The 5985-nt window shown below is 52.8% G+C and overlaps 1 pseudogene; it reads right to left on the minus strand.

Moving 5' to 3' along the window:
- Positions 1–1134: 1134 nt before the first annotated feature.
- On the minus strand, positions 1135–4290 carry LOC103597686 (annotated as a pseudogene).
- Positions 4291–5985: the final 1695 nt, after the last annotated feature.

The raw sequence follows: 5985 nt of genomic DNA on the forward strand, positions 1-5985 counted from the left end.
AGCTGGGTGGGGTGCAGCTCCTTTAGCTGACATCATGAACAGGTCACGAGTCATGAATGCCTGTTGATGACAATCACCGGAGCAGCTCTCTAGGAGAGCTGACCATGAGCCTTTGCAGGAGATAACAGATGGCAGCTTGGCAGGATGAGTTAGTATCCCCCAAGGCTGGGCTGGAGGAGGGAATTGAGCCCCACGCTATAAAACTCCCGGAGTCTGTCCTGGTCTAGCTGGGGTCTTGGATACTCCAGGCCTCCTTCCCCTTCTTGGAGTAGAATTCACTGAATTCGCTCTCAGTGCTGTAGTGATACAGGATTGAGGAAGAAAATCTGCATGACAGCAATCAATTAGGAATGGACAAATATTTACTGGACCCTTCCTGAATGTCACACCTTGAGTATGGAGCTATGAGGGTTACAGAGATTAATAAAACCTGGCTGTTCCTTTCTTGAGGCTTATGGACTAGCTGGGGAGACAAGCTTTATGTTCAGAAAAGGTTAGATAACATGCAGGAAAATCCATGAAGCAGTTTCAGTTAAAACTCATTTGTCTGACTGATGATTCTCAGCTCTGGCTGTGCTAGGGAATCTGGGGAGCTTCTAAATGTACCTGTGGGATGCACTTACCCCTGATGCCAAGAGAAAGGACCTGTGTGCGTCCTAACCCTTGGGGTGGGTGGAGTGCACTGGAGTGCTTGAAGGGTGACAGACTTTGTGGGTGAGACAGGGTCTGGGATTTCAAGTCCCACAGATAAGGAGGGTGAGGACCAGAGGGGATGTTTCTTGCCTCAGGTCATGCTCAGAGCAAGTGTCAAAGTGGGACGAGATCAGGTGTTCTATCGGGCCACCTCATGCTCCTCTGGGCCTGTCTCTTGTCTCTGAAACTTTTTCATCAGTTCCTGGACATCGCAGCTCCTTGAGTGTCAGGTGAGCTCAGCATGGAGTTCACAGGTCTGTGGCTGGAAGGCGGAGGGACTGCTGACTCCATCTGCAGATGGGCTGAGTCCTTCCTGTGCCGCAACCCAGAAAAGAGGTGCAGGTGCTGGGCCAGAGTAACTGCAACTAATCGCTTGGACAAGGATGGATTGGGGCCAATGACAGTCCCAGCTGACACCATGGTGCTGACTTTTTGTGAAAGTCAGGCCAGAGTAGACACAGTGAAAGTTAATGATTGTGTAAAGTCTTTCCCCTGAGTCTGTAAAGCCCAACTAAATAAGCTCAGATGTGGGTGCAGGTTGGAGGGTGTGAGCATGACCTCCTCCTGAGGGGGCTCCACCTAGCTTGGAGCCTGCACCAGTGTCTGCTCCTGCCACTTGCTGAACGGCGTGCTTTGGAGCACAGCTGGATGGGACTGAGTGGCCTCTCGGGTCCCAAGCTGCTCACAAACATGGCCCGGGGCAGGAAGAATGCACAGGGCTTCTCCTCTGAGCCAGACCCCTCCCCTGCTCTTCTCCCTCCTCCCCTTCCTCCTCCTCTGTCTCCACCTGTTCCTCCTGCACCAGGGAGCTCTCCAAGGGTACTCAAATGTGGTCTGCAGGCTCTTGTCATTGAAGGAGATCTTCGTCTTCTTTCTAGAGTAGCGAGCCTTGGTGTGGCAGAACTTCTGCAGGGCCAGGGAGCTGCTGACCACCTCGATCTCATACATGGTGGGGCAGCACTTCTTTGGCATGGTTCCCAGGGTGGTGCAGGGCTCCGAGTGGCTATTGGCCTCCTCTTCCTTGGCCTCCCATGGCTGGGGCTCCCCATTGGATTAATCGAGGTGCTGCTTCTGCAGAGTCCCTGACTTCCTCTTGGGCACCACCATGAAGGTGTTACTGCCTTAGCTGGAGGCTCAGCGTGTACCTTGAGCTAGCAGGGTGCAGGTGGGACCAAGGAGGAGCACAACCCCTTAGCAGAGCAATTTGGCTTCTTGGGGGGCCTCCTCCTCTGAGTCCACCTCGTTGATGAAGGTGACAGGCAGCCCTGGCCTCCCTGGCTCCTGGCTATTCTTGGGCAAGCCAGAAACCCTACAGAGGATGGTCTCTGCCACCAAACAGCCTGGTCTATGACAGCAGTGGCTGGCCTGGGGTAGCCACCCTCCTCAGTGGCCCACTGCAGCTGGATCCCCAAGGGGCTCCTCCTGAGGGCAGGTGCACCATCTGCTCCAGGCCCCAGCTGGGTTCCAAGCTCCTGGCTCTGGGAGGCCCAGCCCACCTCTCCCTTCAACAGCTCCACAGACTGCCTCCCCTTGCAGGGAGGGGCCCTGGAGGCCTTGCCCTTGGGGATGAACACAAAGGAGTTGTGGGAATTCACTTGGAGGCTGGCCAGGGCCTGAGTCTGGAGGTGCCCCAAAGGGATGGTCTATATGTAGTCATATCTTGAAAGAGTTGGTGCTGGTGGACATGGAAATACAGGGGCGAAGGAGCCTAGAAGATTCTAGCCAAGGTTAGGCTCAATTTTATGAGCCGCTGTATATGAGGGCACTCAGTCAGCTAATGAATTTCAGGCTGCATTAGTAAAGATTCAGTGTCTAGAACAAAGGAGGTGATGATCTTAACCAATTCTGTGCTGGTCGGTCCACTTTCGGAACATTGTTTTCATCTGTTCAGAGGTAGCGTGAACAAGCTGAGAAGACAGGGCCCGGGGGGCAGAGACACAAGACATTTCTTTTGAAGAACTTTCGAAGGAAGTGAGGCTCTCGTCCTAAAACTGAGGAGGTATAGCAGGAAGAGGAGATCTGACTCTGAATACCTGGCAGGGGGGTGGGGAGCAGCCGTGCTTTGTACAGGCACAAGGGAGAGACAGTTTAGAGCTTAGTCTATGGATTGGCTGCCTCTAATGGGAGTGACCTTCATGTTCCTAGAGGCAGTCATGTGAAGGCTCAACCATTAGGGTCACTGGAGATGAGATCACTCCAAATAATGATGGTAACAACAATGAGAGTAATAGGTAACATTTGTTAGGTGTTACCACGTGCTGTGTGCACATTACATTAACTCGATTTTTCCAACAACTTTATTAGGAAATGTTATTATTATCCCCATTTGACAGATGGAAAAACTGAGGCACAAAGGGCTATTAAATTGCTCAAGGTCCCACAAGGATCTGACCCCAGGTGGTGTGGCTCTGGGATCTGAGCTCCTGCAGCACATGAAGAGGGTCTGCGGAGACTTCTAAGATTTTTGCCATCCCTGAGACCCTGAGGTTTTAGGGAGTTCCCTGCTGGGACCATTCTCAAGTGTTTACTTCCTTGTGGTCTCTAGGTCAGGCTCCGTGGACACTGCTGACTCATTCTTTCCCAGCTGTGCAGGCTGGGACTGGAGCCAGCCAACTCGTCCAGCCCCGGTGGCAGGTGCCGGCTGCTGTGGTTTGGCTGCAGGTCAGCTGCTGGGTTGAGACTTCAGAGGCTGGCCTGTGGGGAGGGTGAGGGTCCGCAGGGATCCAGGCTCCCGGACCTGCAGAGACGATGGATTTGGGGATAGGGAGGAACTGCAATCCACAACACAGCAAGGTGGACGCGTGGAGTTGAAAGGCCCTAAACAGACTTCTCTCAGTGCCAGGGTGTGGTAACCCTCCTCTGGGGGCTGACCTGGAGCTGCCAGCAAGCCTCCCTGAATTATTCATTCAGTTGATATTTAATAAACACCTTCGCGGTGCCAGGGAGAGTGCGAGGGAGAGAAACTGTCTCCTGCTTCCCAGCTGCCACAGGGTCCGCCCCCATCCAGAGCTTCTCAAAAGTACTCCAGAGGGGAGCAACCCAGCTGCAACTGGGGGGGCACCCAGGCCCCACCCATTGCCCTGAGGACTGAAGGGATTAATTTCATGGTGCGCGGGTGTCCACCTAGAGAAGCTCTGCTTCAAAACCTCCAAGTGATCATGTTCCTCTTCAATTACTCCTGTTTGCCTGGAAGCTAAAACCCACGCTCCCCAGATGGGTAAACCGATGCCCCTCAGGGTCTCACCCCAGTGGACACCCCCAGCCTGTCTCCTGCAGGACCTGCTTGGGCTGTGTCAGCCTGTAACCTGCTGGGACCGCCCCTGCCTGGGACACCATCCCTAGTTCTTCAGCTGCCTAACTCCAGCAGGGCCTTGGAGACTCAGCTTAGGGGTCACCTCTTCCAAGAGTCTGTCACCTCATCATAGCACTTACATGCACCCCTGTGATCCCTGGTTGGCTGGTTCATATTCCCTGAGGACAGGGCTGTTCCCCATTTCTGGAGTCCCAGCCCCTGCAGAGCAGCTGGACAAAATCGCAGGCTTGATCGGTGACAACTCCTCACAGCTCTCCAGCACCCTCTGGTTTATCCTGCGACATGGGTTTATGGTGTTCCTTGCTCTGTCGTCACCGAACGCTCCCTCTGTGTGGCCCTCCGCTGCGCACAGGTGGGCAAATGGAAGACGAGGGTGCCAAGGACCGGAGAGAGGTACACGTGGAAACTAAAACAAGCCTTATGCTCGTTTGCCATTCGGGGAAGCAGACATTGGAAGCTGTCACTTCCAAGGTGGAATTCTGGGAGGGGCTGGGGCTTCCTCTTTGCAGATACTTGATCTCAGGGCTCCCTGCCTTCTAGGCACTTCCCTCCCTGGCCCCTACAGTCCCCCAGTTCCCACTAACTTCTGACTCTTCCGACCCCACCCACTGGCTCTCACCGTCCTGCCTTTGACCGGATTATTTCCTCTGCCTGAAACCTCTTCCCTCCACCTTTCCCCTTTATCGGCCCAGTGTAGACGCCCCTTGCTCCAGGCAACCATCTCCATCTCCTCCCCTGCAGCCTCCGGCGTCCTTTGTAAAGCCCTCCACCGACAGACGCCTTTCACTCATCTCTAGTCACGTTTGAGTTGGGCTTCCTGTGCTAGACTGTGATTCCAATGAATTCAGAGTTAAGGTCACATTTATTTCTGTGTCCCTGAGTGATACCTGTTATGTAAAAAGGTCTCCGTTGGGGAATAAATGAATGAATGAATGAATGAGTGAATGAATGGACTGAGTTCTTCTCAGCTTCTCCAGCAAGGGCAGAAAGGAAATCGCACAGGAGACCTACACTCTGTTTCAGTAACAGGCATAAATGACCCACTCTCTGGGTCACATGCATCTACCTACCAGCTGTCTGCCTCTCACCTCTTCTTTCCAAAGAGAAAACAAGGTTTCTATGATCCCAGCTCAGCTGGTCCCAGGGGCTGAATTACCTTCCTGTCAGAGTCCCTTTCTCATTGCTCCAGAGGGAGACAGTATGGTGTGCCCATTCGGTGGCCTGTCCACATGGTCTGGTTCTAGGTGCCAGCTGTACAAAGTCATTCCCAGTAGGATTTTAATCTTCTGGCATCTGCAGCCCCTATAGGCATCTCGTCATGGTGAGACAGGCATTATCATCCTCTCCATTTTACAGAGGGGGAGGACACTAAAGACTGGGGCGGGCCCAGACCTGGTGTCTCCAAACCAGCCCAATGGATCTCTGCAGGCTGGCCTCTTCTGGTTAATTCAGGACTTTAAAGCCAAGAAGATCTTTCTTATCCTTTCCAACCAACTATGACCCAGATTTGTACCTTCCTTTTCCGAGTGTCTTAGAAAAGAAATATTGAGAACTCAGAAGCTCCTGAGGCTTCTTACCTGAGCTCATCAACATCTTTCCCCCATTTTTTCTGAGAACTATTCGGGATGTTTTGAAGCCTCACTTATGGGCAGCTGCAATAGCTTGTGGGCGGAATATAAAGCTATATGACCCGCTCTCTCCTGGCGTCCCCAGGGCCTCCTGCCTTCTGGGGGGGGGGGGGGGTTATTCATGAAACCCCCTTCTTTTTTGGTATTGGACACTTGGATGAGAGAAGGATGGACAAAATCCTGGCACCAAAAAATGCAGACAACCAAACCCGATTACTCCTACTAATTGAGAAGGAATCCTATTTGAGTTAGTGATTCCCAAACTCGTCTGATGATAAACCTGCTTGATTAGAGCCTTTGTGAGGAACCCCCCAAAATCTGCAATTTAAAAATAAGAGCCCCCTCCCCAAA

Source organism: Galeopterus variegatus, unplaced genomic scaffold, assembly GCF_000696425.1.
Source record: "Galeopterus variegatus unplaced genomic scaffold, G_variegatus-3.0.2 Scaffold2392, whole genome shotgun sequence".
NCBI classification, from domain to species: domain Eukaryota; kingdom Metazoa; phylum Chordata; class Mammalia; order Dermoptera; family Cynocephalidae; genus Galeopterus; species Galeopterus variegatus.